This window comes from Palaemon carinicauda, chromosome 14, assembly GCF_036898095.1.
Source record: "Palaemon carinicauda isolate YSFRI2023 chromosome 14, ASM3689809v2, whole genome shotgun sequence".
NCBI classification, from domain to species: domain Eukaryota; kingdom Metazoa; phylum Arthropoda; class Malacostraca; order Decapoda; family Palaemonidae; genus Palaemon; species Palaemon carinicauda.
The window spans coordinates 35,384,349-35,401,848 of record NC_090738.1 but is presented as its reverse complement, the minus strand read 5'-3'; the positions used below and the strand labels follow the sequence as shown (position 1 = coordinate 35,401,848).

The 17,500-nt window shown below is 36.4% G+C and overlaps 1 protein-coding gene across 1 annotated transcript in view; it reads right to left on the bottom strand.

The window, feature by feature from the left end:
* LOC137653513 (potassium voltage-gated channel protein eag-like) overlaps positions 1-17,500 on the bottom strand; it is a 562,168-nt gene that overhangs the window by 166,379 nt on the left and 378,289 nt on the right. The window lies entirely within an intron of this gene.

Here is a 17,500-nt window from a genome sequence, read left to right as displayed (position 1 = left end):
ATTTACGCTCTAGGAAATATGACACCTTTGAAAAGAACAAGAAAACTTTAAACAAACAAAGGCGAGTAAAATCTGAAGAACTGATAATTGTGTACCGTACTAATATATACATTTCAGAGGGAGATTTTAAAATCCAAATATTAATATAAAGCTTTTTAATTACGATCTAAAAACCAGTTAATTCACTAAATCAATAGTGGAATATTTTCACACGTAATATATATCACGACTGGCAATTAAATGAGAAAATCAGTTGTGTTACGAACCTTTCATAAATCACAATACTAAATCAACATTGTCTTAAGAAAGAAACCCCACTAATTTCCTGTGGCCTCATATCAGGATCATTATAAACGCAATTCTGTGATTAGGGAAAATTAATGCCGTTCTCTAGGTCCTCAACTTTAAGAAAAATATACGTGTGTGAGTGGGCCTCCCTCCCCCACAGTCCTCAACTATCTCTCTCTCTCTCTCTCTCTCTCTCTCTCTCTCTCTCTCTCTCTCTCTCTCTCTCTCTCTCTCTCTCTCTCTCTTATATTCTCATATATATATATATATATATATATATATATATATATATATATATATACACGAGACAGAGAGAGAGAGAGAGAGAGAGAGAGAGAGAGAGAGAGAGAGAAATATGATGGATGGGTCCATCAAGCTGTCATACGGATTACTTCATAGAGGCATTCTCTCTCTCTCTCTCTCTCTCTCTCTCTCTCTCTCTCTCTCTCTCTCTCTCTCTCTCTCTCTCTCTCTCTATTAGTTGGTTCCATTAAAAGGATGATAAAACAGATGGAGAAAGTTATCATTCCCGACAACCAGAAGATGGATTCTGAGGAAATTAATTTGAGAATGAAAGACTAGCTGCGCGCGCTCTCTCTCTCTCTCTCTCTCTCTCTCTCTCTCTCTCTCTCTCTCTCTCTCTCTCTCTCTCTCTCTCTCTCTCTCTCAACTATAAAAATATTCCTTGGTAAATAATGATATGGTCAACCACTTTTATGTACTACAAACACAGACTCCGTATTCCTCCTCCTCTCCACTCTCAGAGAGAGAGAGAGAGAGAGAGAGAGAGAGAGAGAGAGAGAGAGAGAGAGACTCTTGTTGAAAAAGATTACAATTAATTTTCAACATATAATCAGAAGAGTACAAAGAACGGTTAACCATAGGAGAGAGAGAGAGAGAGAGAGAGAGAGAGAGAGAGAGAGAGAGAGAGAGAGAGAGAGAGAGAGAGAGAGAGAGAGAGATAGTTTTGTTGAAAAAGTTTACAATTAATTTTCGACATATAATCAGAAGAGTACAAAGAACGGTTAACCATATGAGAGAGAGAGAGAGAGAGAGAGAGAGAGAGAGAGAGAGAGAGAGAGAGAGAGAGAGAGAGAGAGAGAGAGAGAGAGAGAGTACCTTTTGAAAATAAAATAAGATTAATTTTCGACATATGATCGGAAAAGAGTACAGAGAACGGTAACCATTTAATACACTTACATGTGACAGAATCCCATCAAAGATAAGACAGGAAATCTAAACCAGACACCATAACCTGGAACTAACTTTTCCTCCCTCCGAAGACTGTAATTTGCATACTTTCGGGAAGGGATTAATCGCCAGAGTGGGTATTACATGAAAGGCGGTTATCCATTATTTGTGAAAATTATTGACATACCAACGGAAACAACAGGAAAACAACAGCTATTAATCGCTGAATCCAAAGTTCTCAGTTAATGATAATCCGATATCCCATGAAGCCGATCTTTTTTTTTCTCCGGGGAATATGCTTATATATATATATATATATATATGTATATATATATATATATATATATATATATATATATATATGTATATATATATATATATATATATATATATATATATATATATATATGTATATATATATATATATATATATATATATATATGTTTATGTATGCATACAGTATATATGTAAATTTTTGTATACTTTGTATAATTATATATAATATATATACATTATATATATATATATATATATATATATATATATATATTCATGTGTATTTTCATATGTATATATATAATATATATAATATATATATGTATATATATTATTATTATTGTTATTATTATTATTATTATTATTATTATTATTATTATTATTACTTGCTAAGCTACAACCTTAGTTGAAAAGCAGAATGCTGTAAACCTAGGGGATCCAACATGGAAAATAGCCCAGTGAGAAAAAGGAACAAGGAAAAATATTTCAAGAACAGTAACATTAAAATAAATATCTCCTATACAAACTATAAATAGGTGTAGGGGGAGATGATGATAATATAAATAAGACCTCCCAAGGCCTATCAGATATTTCAATTCCCTATAAGTACGATAATTAACCAAATCAATCTACCTAAGCGCTTTTTCATTCCACCGATTAAAGTTAATAATTACCATACTTGATCGAATAATCTGTCATTTACGGTTTCTTTCACAAACAGCAAGAAACTTTTTTTTTCTTCTTGAAGTGTACACCATCAAACAATAATAATAATAATAATAATAATAATAATAATAATAATAATGATAATAATAATAAAACAAGCTATATCAAATATCCTAAAACCAGATCCAAACTCAGACCCACACCAAAATATAATTAACATACAAATTCTCGCAAAATATAATCTATTGTTTAATTGACAAAATTTCGCAAAATATTATCAATTATTTAACAGACAAATTCTCGCAAAATATAATCTATTGTTTAATTGACAAAATTTCGCAAAATATTTTCAATTATTTAACAGACAAATTCTCGCAAAATATAATCTATTGTTTAATTGACAAAATTTCGCAAAATATTATCAATTATTTAACAGACAAATTCTCGCAAAATATAATCTATTGTTTAATTGACAAAATTTCGCAAAATATTATCAATTATTTAACAGACAAAATCTCGCAAAATATAATCTATTGTTTAATTGACAAAATTTCGCAAAATATTATCAATTATTTAACAGACAAAATCTCGCAAAATATAATCTATTGTTTAATTGACAAAATTTCGCAAAATATTATCAATTATTTAACAGACAAAATCTCGTAAAATATAATCTATTGTTTATTTGACCAAATTTCGCAAAATATATTTTATTGTTTAATTTAAAAAATTTTTCAATAATAATCTTTTGTTAACTGACAAAATCTCGCTAAATATATTTCGTTGTTTAATTGACAAAATCTCGCTAAATATATTTCGTTGTTTAATTGACAAAATCTCGCTAAATATATTTCGTTATTTAATTGATAAAATCTCGCAAAATATATTTCGTTATTTAATTGACAAAATCTTGCAAAATATGCTCTATTGTTTAACTGACAAAATTTCGCAAAATATCATCAATTGTTTAACTGATAAAATCTAGCAGCAGAATATATTTTGTTGTTTAATTGACAAAACCTCGCAAAATATCTTTAATTGTTTAACAGATAAAATCTCGCAGAATGTATTTTATTGTTTAACTGACAAAATCTCGCAAAAAAATATTCAATTGTTTAACTGATAAAATCTCGCAGAATGTATTTTATTGTTTGATTAACAAAATCTCGCAAAATATGATCTGTTCAACTGATAAAATTTCACAAAATATAATTATACTGTTTAACTGACAAATTCTTGCACGATATCCTTTGTTTAATTGATAAAATCTCTCAAAATATAATCAATTGTTTAATTGAGCAAAATCTCGCAAAATATATATTATTTAATTGATAAAATCTGGCAAAATATGATATACTGTTTAACTGACAAAATCTCGTAAAAAATAATGTAGCGTTTATCTGAATAGATCTCGCAAAATATTTATTGTTTAATTTACAAAATCTCGCAAAACGTAATTAATTGTTCAACTTACATAAATCTCGAACAAGACATAGCATTAAAACAAAATGTAACAGATAGGTCGAATGTAACAGCAACATTATTCAAACAATGCCATCACTTTTCACGAGAGAAATACTTGAGTAACAATATCTGATTATTCTAACTAAAGACCAAGCAAGCCTCTCCGAAGAGAGAGTAGTAATCCCCATTTACTGAATGACTGGAATTACCCAATAAAGGGACGTCTTTAAATCCCTCTCATATTTATGAGAGCTTTAAAAATGGGTGACGGGAACTTGAGGGACATGACACGACTGACACGGTACGAGATTCAAGGTGATCTTCCGATCTGAGATCTTACTAAAGGTTAAATCAGTTCGAGGGTAAAGCAGAGTTTCGAAGAGCATACACTGTTAAAAATTTGCATTAAAAAAAAACGGTAAATGCCTGGCAACATTTATCCCAGGATTTTTACAGTTTTAAAAAACGGATATATTGACATAAACGAGTGATATTACGGTCAATAACCCGTAAAAGATAATGAAGTAAGGTAAAATTATGGTCGCCTGTATTTTACTGAAATACGGCTGAGAACAGTATATTTTTACGGAGCATTTCCAATTGAAATTACGGGGTTTTTTTTAACAGTGTAGGAACTGGTGATCTGCATTGTTTGCAGGGATTATTGGTAAACAATTATGAATATTAGTGTCTAATACTTGCTGACACAGAAGGTATACAGAGTTTGATGATTACTTGCTGAGAAGGCCTATACGATGAGAAAAATAAGGACTTTTTTTTATTTTATTAAACAAGATGATTGATTAAAAAATATCTCATGGTTTAAAAATTCTGATTTTTAATGTTATGACAGAAATACTCCTATTGTTAGATGGAAAAAAAAAACCTGAGGAAAATGTGTGGTACTTAATGCTGTGTTCTAAATTATAGAGAAAACAAAAATAATAACTTCAAAACTTGGAAAAATCGTGCCATAGCTGACCGAGTTAGACTCTCGCTGGACAATCAAAAATGATAAGCTACATGTGACCAGATTGACCGTCATCACATAACCGGATGCCACAAATGTTATTAGGAGTCATTAACCAATCATAAATTGTATCTAAAATAATTACACAAACAAAAAATTGCATGAAGCTTGTTTGCAGAGGGCGGCTCTATTTTTTTTTTCTTGCACACAGAATTTAGAACGCATTTATCACTTGTAACTATCTGCTTTCCTTTAATCTAAAGCTACGTAATTGGTTATCAAAACTTCAAAGTATTCTGAGCCCAGTTTCTCCTGTATGCTTTCAATTAAAACCTTAAACATATACAGACGTTTAAAGCTGACTCAGCCTAAGGAGAACCTTCGGGTTCTAGGTGCAAAGCTTTGAAGGAGACCAACACCACGGGGATGCAAAGCTCCGTATTGGTATAAGATCTGGTTATTCAAACAAGAAGCAAAAGGATATTGCGGTTTAGGTAAAATTATACTTTTGTCAGGACACCATGTAAAGGCGGGTTTACACGGTCGAACAATACGTCGAACACGGTTTGACAGACAAGTGTTTGAAGTGATGTTCGAACGCGTGAACATGGTATTTGGTTGTCGTTCATGTTCGTCAAACGGTTCGAAGAAAGTCTATTCTCGCCAAACCTTTGTGGGCGGGGCTTCCTTGTAAACAAACCTTTTGTATTTGTGGCTGACTCCACCTCTTCGAACCGTTTGACAAGAAGGTTCGTTCACAGGGTTCGACGAACCGTTCGATCGTGTAAACCCCGCTTAAGATACAATTAAATTCTTCCGAAGTTAGGCTTAGGAACGGTGCTTCCAAGCTCAGTTTTTGTCGAGAGCTCTTTCACTTTTTAGGTTTTATCAAAATCATTGCCTACTGCATGTAGATGAGAGAGAGAGAGAGAGAGAGAGAGAGAGAGAGAGAGAGAGAGAGGGAGAGAGAGAGAGATTTCAAAATAAATTGTATCTGATAAAAAAAAAATGCAGGAGTCTGCATATAGATGAGTATGCGCTTCTCACGCAAAAGAAAAATTATTTACCTTTTTATCAAGTATGACCTCGCTTTAGAAGAATTTTTATTTCACTGAAGAGAGAAATCAACTTTGCTTGCAAGAGGCAATCGTTTTTTTTTTCTCTATCTTTTATTTCTTTTGGGGGGATGAGAAAAATTCTTCAGTGTATTGACAAAAACTAATTTTATTTTATGTTTCACTTTCCCTACACATACACCGAATAGTCTGGCCTATTCTTTACAGATTCTCCTGTCTTCATATACCTGACAACACTGAGATTACCCAACAATTCTTCTTTAACGTAAGGGGTTAAGGGTAGAAGAAACTCTTTATCTATGGTAAGCACCTCTTCTAGGAGAAGGAAACTCCACATTCAATCCATTATTCTCTAGTCTTGGGTAGTGCCATAGCCTCTATACCATGGTCTTCCACTGTCTTGGGTTTGAGATCTATTTCTTGAGGGTGCACTAGGGCACACTATTCTATCTTATTTCTCTTCCCCTTGTTTTGTTAAGTTTTCATAGTTTTTATAGAAAATATTCATTTTAATGTTGTTGCTGTCCTTAAAATATTCTATTTTGCCTTTTTCCTTTCCTCACAGGGCTATTTTCCCTGTTGGGGCCCCTGGGCTTATAACATCTTGTTTTTCGAACTAGGGTTGTAGCTTAACAAGTAATAATAATAATAATAATAATAATAATAATAATAATAATAATAATAATAATGTTTCTTCGGCATATCAATAGAGAAGTGCATTGCTTCTCTCATTGGCTCTTAATGAAATAGTATAATTGCCATAAACAAATAAACATCGCGAGAACAGACTTGGAATTTAATTAACATTAATTCTCTGGCTTGCTAAACTAATTACCAGCCAGTGATTGTGTTATTTCAAGTAATAAGCATTTTAAATTACTTAAAACAAAAATAACCGCATAAATTGCTGAGAAAGAGACCAGTCCAGTTAATAGTAAGACTTTTTTTTTATTATAATATAAATTAACATCAAATAGTGTAAAACAAAATATATATATTTTGATATTCCATGAGGCGTTTTAAAAGAATTTCATACTCCACTTAACGCATTTTGTTGAAGGTTCATTAAAATGATTTAAATAGCTGCAAGCAGCTCAAATAGACACCAATGTAATTAACATAGTAAATTATTTTAGCAATTTTTTATTCTTATTTTGAAAACAAACTACTTGAAATGGGACTACTATGGTACTACTCCAGACTACAGAACAATGGTTTGATTTCGGAGTACCTTTCTCATAGAATAACTGCTTACCACAACTAAGATTCTTCTATTCTCATCAAGTGAAAAGAAGCCACTGAACAATTACAATCCAGAAGTTAACCCCTTGATTGAAGAGGGAATTTTCTGGTTATTTTAGTGTTATCAAGTGTACGAGGAAAAAGGGGAATGTGTAAAGAAGAGGTATAAAAATGAAATTAATGAAAAATGAGAATATAAGACTTCACTACGTTAAAAATTTATGAATGTAGCTCGATATAATGTGACTGGTTAAGCTAAGTGGTAATGACAGTGTTACTAAAATTTGCAAGAAACTGCAGAGGCCTGGCCAAGTGCCAATAGGCCATCGTGAGATCCAAAAGCTAACAGAAAGAGTAATCGGACAATTTCAAACAAATCTGCAAGCGAAGTGCCTGTGCTTATGAACTTAACTATTGTCTAGAATATTCAAAAAGGAAAATCACATTTTTATAGCACATCTACTTCCAAGATTACCATGGAAATATATCAACAGGTATTCAACAAAGGTTAAATAAAATGTTGTTAATCTAATCTCTCACAGAGATCACATGATAGTAAGCGCCAATATAAAAGGAAGGAGGCCTTCTCGATAAGCGATGTTAATATGTCTATATAAGGCATGAAATTACAGGCAGTCATGGATAAAAAAATGTAAGTCAAAATAAGAGACCCAATACTATCCCATCACCGTTAGCAAGACATGATGCAATTACAAACCAAGTTGCCTTTCATGGGTTTAATAAAAAAAAAAAAAAAAAAAAAAAAAAAAAAAAAAAAAACACGTTGCTAGAAAACTGAGGTTAATGGCATCGCCACCCATGGCCGGTTAGGCACAATGACCGCCGTGGCAAGAGTACCAACGAGGCTCATAACTTGATCCCATTTGTCTTCATAGAGATAAGGCCAATGAAATGCCATATATGATCGCTTTCTGGGTTAAATAGCTTGGCTGGTGTATCTAATTTATCTTCCTGCATTCTAGACGATATATTGAGTCTGGTCTTTATTGGAATGGATGGCCGCAAAAAGATGAAGACTTTGAAGCCTGCATCATATCCGAGTCCAATAGAGCGGTAATGATGGAAAATGGGACAATACAAGAGCTAAAGATAATAAACATAATAATGGTGAAATTCATTTAATTAATTTGATTGAATCTTTTAGACCAGTATCGGAGAAGATTACGGATAATATTTATATTACAATAAAAAATATCTCATCGACAAATAATTCTATCTGTAAATGATACATATTTAACACAGCCATGAATATAATAAAAGGTTGTTGTTATTATTATTATTATTATTATTATTATTATTATTATTATTATTACTACTACTACTACTAGCTAAGTTACAACCCTAGTTGGAAAAGCAAGATGCTATAAGGCCAACGGCTCCAACGGGAAAAAATAGCCCAGTAAGGTTCGTTTAAAACAAGATTCCACATCTTAAACCATTATCTCCACAGAGGAGTATCAGAGCCAAGATAGCGGCAGGCTTATTTTTTAACCATATAATTTTTGAAGCTTCAAAATAAGGTGAATTTTCGCAGTCTGAATGCTGAGAAGCGATAGCTGTTGTCTGCAAAATAGAGATTATACAGTAATGTTGAATGTTGAATAAGATTAGCATTTCTCGGTATATAGTGTTCCTTCGCTGGTTTAAAACAAATTGAATATGCAATAATGAAGATATTCTCTCTTATCTAATATCGTCTATGATCAACATTTACTATTTACATAATACTTAAAGCGCACTTCACGCAAATGACTTTATATTTAAAACATTAAGGAGAGATCGCAATAAACAATGTTAGCCAGGCAAATTTCAACGGCCTGCACTGAAAAATGCACTCCTTACATTACAGTCAATAAAGTTGATCATAATACCTTAACATTACTCAGAGTATCTATTGCGTGACTAATTATGTCAAACTATTTTTCTAACTACCATAGAAATGGAATATATGGATATTTGGTGTTTAGCCTCTGTACTATGGTCTTCCACTGTCTTGGGTTAGAGTTCTCTTGCTTGAGGGGACACTCGGGCATAATATTCTATCTAATTTCTCTTTCACTTGTTGTGTTAAGATCTATAGTTTATATAGGAAATATTTACTTTGAAGTTGTTACTATTCTTAAAATATTTTATTTTTCCTGTTTCCTTTCCTCACTGTCTATTTTCCATGTTGAAGCCACAGGGCTTATAGCAGCCTGCTAACTAGGGTTGTAGTTTAGCAAATAATAATAATAATAATAATAATAATAATAATAATAATACATTAATCTCTCACCATTAACTTCACACCATAACAATCAACGTTTCTAATGCTTGCAATATGCGTTTTCAATATCTTTTTCTGTACCTAAAGTAGTGTAATTTATATTAAAATCGAGTTAAATATCCTTCGAATTAAACAGCAATAAACCACAACATTGCTGAATCCACTACATGCTTCTGCTCCGGAAAATATATTGGCATGACCACTACACGCCTCTGCTCCGGAAAATATATTGGCATGACCACTACACGTCTCTGCTCCGGAAAATATATTGGCATGACCACTACACGCGTCTGCTTCGGAAAATTTATTGGCATGACCCCTACATGCCTCGGTAATGGAAAATATATTGGCATGACCATTACACGCCTCTGCACCGTAAAATATATTGGCATGACCACTACACGCGTCTGCTTCGGAAAATATATTGGCATGACCACTACACGCCTCTGTACCGGAAAATATATTGGCATGACCACTACACGCGTCTGCTTCGGAAAATATGTTAGCATGACCATTACCCGCCTCTGCACCGTAAAATATATTGGCATGACCACTACACGCCTCTGCTCCGTAAAATATATTGGCATGACCACTACATGCCTCTGCTCCGTAAAATATATTGGCATGACCACTACACGCCTCTGCTCCGTAAAATATATTGGCATGACCACTACACGCCTCTGCTCCGTAAAATATATTGGCATGACCACTACACGCCTCTGCTCCATAAAATATATTGGCATGACCACTACACCCCTCTGCTCCGGAAAATATATTGGCATGACCACTACACGCCTCTGCACCGTAAAATATATTGGCATGACCATTACCCGCCTCTGTACCGTAAAATATATTGGCATGACCACTACACCCCTCTGCTCCGGAAAATATATTGGCATGACCACTACACCCCTCTGCTCCGGAAAATATATTGGCATGACCACTACACGTCTCTGCTCCAGATCCCGAAAATCTATTGGCATGACCACTACACGCTTCTGTTCCGGAAAATATATTGGCATGTCGATTACACGCCTCTGCTTCGGAAAATATATTGACATGACCACAACACACTTCTGCTCCGGAAAATATATTGGCATGACCACTATACGCCTCTGCACTGTAAAATATATTGGCATGACCACTACACGCGTCTGCTTCGGAAAATTTATTGGCATGACCACTACATGCCTCGGTAATGGAAAATATATTGGCATGACCATTACACGCCTCTGCACCGTAAAATATATTGGCATGACCACTACACGCGTCTGCTTCGGAATTTATATTGGCATGACCACTACACGCCTCTGCACCGGAAAATATATTGGCATGACCACTACACGCCTCTGCACCGGAAAATATATTGGCATGACCACTACACGCCTCTGTACCGGAAAATATATTGGCATGACCACTACACGCCTCTGCACCGGAAAATATATTGGCATGACCACTACACGCCTCTGTACCGGAAAATATATTGGCATGACCACTACACGCCTCTGCACCGGAAAATATATTGGCATGACCACTACACGCCTCTGTACCGGAAAATATATTGGCATGACCACTACACGCCTCTGCACCGGAAAATATATTGGCATGACCACTACACGCCTCTGTACCGGAAAATATATTGGCATGACCACTACACGCGTCTGCTTCGGAAAATATGTTGGCATGACCATTACCCGCCTCTGCACCGTAAAATATATTGGCATGACCACTACACGCGTCTGCTTCGGAAAATATATTGGCATGACCACTACACGCATCTGCTTCGGAAAATATATTGGCATGACCACTACACGCCTCTGTACCAGAAAATATATTGGCATGATCACTACACGCCTCTGTACCGGAAAATATATTGGCATGACCACTACACGCGTCTGCTTCGGAAAATATATTGGCATGACCACTACCCGCCTCTGCACCGTAAAATATATTGGCATGACCACTACACGCCTCTGTACCGTAAAATATATTGGCATGACCACTACACGCGTCTGCTTCGGAAAATATATTGGCATGACCACTACACGCGTCTGCTTCGGAAAATATATTGGCATGACCACTACACGCCTCTGTACCAGAAAATATATTGGCATGACCACTACACGCGTCTGCTTCGGAAAATATATTGGCATGACCACTACACGCGTCTGCTTCGGAAAATATATTGGCATGACCACTACACGCCCCTGTACCAGAAAATATATTGGCATGACCACTACACGCGTCTGCTTCGGAAAATATATTGGCATGACCACTACACGCGTCTGCTTCGGAAAATATATTGGCATGACCACTACACGCCTCTGTACCGGAAAATATATTGGCATGACCACTACACGCGTCTGCTTCGGAAAATATGTTAGCATGACCATTACCCGCCTCTGCACCGTAAAATATATTGGCATGACCACTACACCCCTCTGCTCCGGAAAATATATTGGCATGACCACTACACGCCTCTGCTCCGTAAAATATATTGGCATGACCACTACACGCCTCTGCTCCGTAAAATATATTGGCATGACCACTACACGCCTCTGCTCCGTAAAATATATTGGCATGACCACTACACGCCTCTGCTCCATAAAATATATTGGCATGACCACTACACCCCTCTGCTCCGGAAAATATATTGGCATGACCACTACACGCCTCTGCACCGTAAAATATATTGGCATGACCATTACCCGCCTCTGTACCGTAAAATATATTGGCATGACCACTACACCCCTCTGCTCCGGAAAATATATTGGCATGACCACTACACCCCTCTGCTCCGGAAAATATATTGGCATGACCACTACACGTCTCTGCTCCAGATCCCGAAAATCTATTGGCATGACCACTACACGCTTCTGTTCCGGAAAATATATTGGCATGTCGATTACACGCCTCTGCTTCGGAAAATATATTGACATGACCACAACACACTTCTGCTCCGGAAAATATATTGGCATGACCACTACACGCCTCTGCACCGTAAAATATATTGGCATGACCACTACACGCGTCTGCTTCGGAAAAATTTATTGGCATGACCACTACATGCCTCGGTAATGGAAAATATATTGGCATGACCATTACACGCCTCTGCACCGTAAAATATATTGGCATGACCACTACACGCGTCTGCTTCGGAATTTATATTGGCATGACCACTACACGCCTCTGCACCGGAAAATATATTGGCATGACCACTACACGCCTCTGCACCGGAAAATATATTGGCATGACCACTACACGCCTCTGTACCGGAAAATATATTGGCATGACCACTACACGCCTCTGCACCGGAAAATATATTGGCATGACCACTACACGCCTCTGTACCGGAAAATATATTGGCATGACCACTACACGCCTCTGCACCGGAAAATATATTGGCATGACCACTACACGCCTCTGTACCGGAAAATATATTGGCATGACCACTACACGCCTCTGCACCGGAAAATATATTGGCATGACCACTACACGCCTCTGTACCGGAAAATATATTGGCATGACCACTACACGCGTCTGCTTCGGAAAATATGTTGGCATGACCATTACCCGCCTCTGCACCGTAAAATATATTGGCATGACCACTACACGCGTCTGCTTCGGAAAATATATTGGCATGACCACTACACGCATCTGCTTCGGAAAATATATTGGCATGACCACTACACGCCTCTGTACCAGAAAATATATTGGCATGATCACTACACGCCTCTGTACCGGAAAATATATTGGCATGACCACTACACGCGTCTGCTTCGGAAAATATATTGGCATGACCACTACCCGCCTCTGCACCGTAAAATATATTGGCATGACCACTACACGCCTCTGTACCGTAAAATATATTGGCATGACCACTACACGCGTCTGCTTCGGAAAATATATTGGCATGACCACTACACGCGTCTGCTTCGGAAAATATATTGGCATGACCACTACACGCCTCTGTACCAGAAAATATATTGGCATGACCACTACACGCGTCTGCTTCGGAAAATATATGGGCATGACCACTACACGCGTCTGCTTCGGAAAATATATTGGCATGACCACTACACGCCCCTGTACCAGAAAATATATTGGCATGACCACTACACGCGTCTGCTTCGGAAAATATATTGGCATGACCACTACACGCGTCTGCTTCGGAAAATATATTGGCATGACCACTACACGCCTCTGTACCAGAAAATATATTGGCATGACCACTACACGCGTCTGCTTCGGAAAATATATTGGCATGACCACTACACGCGTCTGCTTCGGAAAATATATTGGCATGACCACTACACGCCTCTGTACCAGAAAATATATTGGCATGACCACTACACGCGTCTGCTTCGGAAAATATATTGGCATGACCACTACACGCGTCTGCTTCGGAAAATATATTGGCATGACCACTACACGCCTCTGTACCAGAAAATATATTGGCATGACCACTACACGCGTCTGCTTCGGAAAATATATTGGCATGACCACTACATGCCTCTGTACCGGAAAATATATTGGCATGACCACTACACGCCTCTGCTTGGGAAAATTTATTGGCATGACCACTACATGCCTCGGTACTGGAAAATATATTGGCATGACCACTACACGCCTCTGCACCGGAAAATATATTGGCATGACCACTACACGCCTCTGCTTTGGAAAATTTATTGGCATGACCACTACATGCCTCGGTACTGGAAAATATATTGGCATGACCATTACATGCCTCTGCACCGTAAAATATATTGGCATGACCACTACACGCGTCTGCTTCGGAAAATATATTGGCATGACCACTACCCGCCTCTGCACCGTAAAATATATTGGCATGACCACTACACGCGTCTGCTTCGGAAAATATATTGGCATGACCACTACACGCCTTTGTACCGGAAAATATATTGGCATGACCACTACACGCCTCTGCTCCAGAAAACATATTGGCATGACCACTACATGCCCCTGTACTGGAAAACATATTGGCAAGACCACTACATGCCCCTGTACTGGAAAATATATTGGCATGGCCACTATACGCCTCTGCTCCGGAAAATATATTGGCATGACCACTACACGTCTCTGCTCTGGAAAATATATTGGCATGACCACTACACGCCTCTGCTCCAGAAAACATATTGGCATGACCACTACATGCCCCTGTACTGGAAAACATATTGGCAAGACCACTACATGCCCCTGTACTGGAAAATATATTGGCATGGCCACTATACGCCTCTGCTCCGGAAAATATATTGGCATGACCACTACACGTCTCTGCTCTGGAAAATATATTGGCACGACCACTATACGCCTCTGCTCGGGAAAATATATTGGCATGACCACTACACGTCTCTGCTCTGGAAAATATATTGGCATGACCACTACACGCTTATGCTCCAAAAAATATGTTGGCATAGCCTCCTGGCTAGTACAGTGGTTACATGTTTGCCTAACATTCGCAGGGCAGCAGATCAATCCCCACCCGGGACCGTGAATTTAAGCTCTTTACTGGGGAGGCCACTATTGTGGTAGGGCACCATAGTGGGGGGTTGGGCTTGCCCGGCTGACGTTCTGATGGAACTGGAACTGAGACGAGACCAGACACCTTCACACGTCTCTGCTCAGGAAAATATATGGGCATGACAACTACACGCCTCTCCGATCGTCTATCTAGTCATAACTAAGTGGCTAAGCGTGTACGAATATCATCTCATCGATCTCCACTATATTGATGCAGTGAAACTCGCCAGAGTAAAATTTCTATTCAATGGAAAAATTCAGCGAACTTTGTATTCTTTTAGACGTTAACTTTCCCTTCCTCCAGTGTACCTCGTGATGTTTTATATTTACTAAGAAACTGGGTGAAGCTGCACTGCCATGCACGGCCTCCTTACACGTTACTAAAAGCTGCTCGGAAAGAAAATGAAGCTGGTATTCAACTCATTTTTCTTTCAGATATATTTTCCAGAATATTTCATTACCTCATAAACTATGTTTTCCCAACAGCTCTCTTAGAGAATGACATCATCAAACCTCACGTATTCGCTGACCTTTTTACAAAATTCTTCAAAAGAGAGAGAGAGAGAGAGAGAGAGAGAGAGAGAGAGAGAGAGAGAGAGAGAGAGAGAGAGAGAGAGAGAGGGGGGGGGGTTTGGGTTCGTTATCGGCTCATGAATATTTTGGTGGACGCTTTGAAAGACGGTAAGTGGGAAGTGTAGAAATACTCTTTTGAATATAAGACTTCAAAAGAAATAATTTTCCTTTTTATGATGGGTCAGCTTTGTTTATTCTAAACATTACAAGTAATGCCCCCAAGCAATACTTGGTGAATATATCTATAAAGCTTATAAAGCAAACGAAATTTCAATATGTTTCACAAATAAATCATAACATTTATAATGTAATTGTAAGAAAACAAAATAATTCTATCATGTAAATAAAAAAATTATAAATCTCTAAACGCAAAAGTAAAAATAAATGGCAATTGTGTGTCGCAATTATGAATATAATCACAATAAGAGTAACAAAAGTAATGATGAATAACTAAGCAATGAATAATGTATAATCATTTATGTACATATATAATATATTATATATATACACATGCATATAAGCTGTACAATATAATTTCCGGACCAAGATCATACCTCAACTTCCTCCGAAGGTCCTGAGAGTTTTATCATGATGCTCTGGCAACCTATCAGTCAATAACGGTCCGTTTTCTCACACTCAAAAGATCGCGCTTCCAGTCTGATACCAACATGAATTTATTTTAACATAGTAATTCTCTAGTCCTGCTGCCCAATGTTAAGAGGGTTATAAGTCCTGTTCTTCGCATCAATTTCAATTTGGAGGCTCCTATCTTGACCTCACCTTCTAAAGTTTGGTGATATTTATTCCTGCATCACGTAGACTAAGAATATTCTCATTTTCTTTCATTAAACTAGGTTTACTTTCAATTTTCTCTCTACATTATGAAATTCCGTTTTTTTTCATTCGCTGGGTAACTATATGAATTCAAGAATTAGCGTGCATAGATATTTGAATTTAGACTAGAAATTTATTATTACTTGAATGTTTTCCTTTACAAAAGGGATAATTAAGAAATGTTGGAGATTTCAATGTTTTCTATACTAGATAACATAATTTCACCTTTTTTTTCCATGTTCTCAGTTTACTCTTACACAACTAGGATTTATTCTTTCCCCAAATAAGTATCTTTTATAGGTCTTCTTTTGCTTAGTTCATAAATATTTTATAGATTATGAACAACGATCAAATACATCTAATTTTTCTCAGTTTTATAAATTTACCATAAACACCCATATTTAAGTGTTAACCTTGCACTAATTGTTATCATGGTTTCATGACACACTATTCTAAAGTATGAATATTTATAAGTTTCATCTCGATTTGCTGAATATCTTTTAGAATAATTCATGAATATATTACACACAGTTCAACACCATCTCAATATTTGACCTACAAACGGAATTTGCAAACAAAAATATTGTGAAAAAAAATTATTTCTTTGGTATAACGAATTAACATGCTGAAGATGATTAAAAAAATTATCCTCAAGTTTGATCATTAAAAGTGTGAATTCAAAAGCAGATCTCTATTCAGTCCACTTGATATTTCACTGCGACTGTATGAATCCAAAGAAAATTTGGATTTTAAAAGAGTAAGATGTAAAAAATGCAATAACCTCTATGTGAATCCAAACCTCAAAAAAAAAATTAAGTAAAAAATGCACCGACTAACCTTTGTGTGAATCCAAACCTCAGAAAAAAAGTAAAAAAAAAAATGCACTGTCTAACCTCTATGTGAATACAAACCTCAGAAAAAAGTAAGAGGTAAAAAATGCACTGACTAACCTCTACGTGAATCCAAACCTCAGAAAAAAAGTAAGAAGTAAAAAATGCACTGACTAACCTCTACGTGAATCCAAACCTCAGAAAAAAAGTAAGAAGTAAAAAATGCACTGACTAACCTCAATGTGAATCCAAATCTCAGAA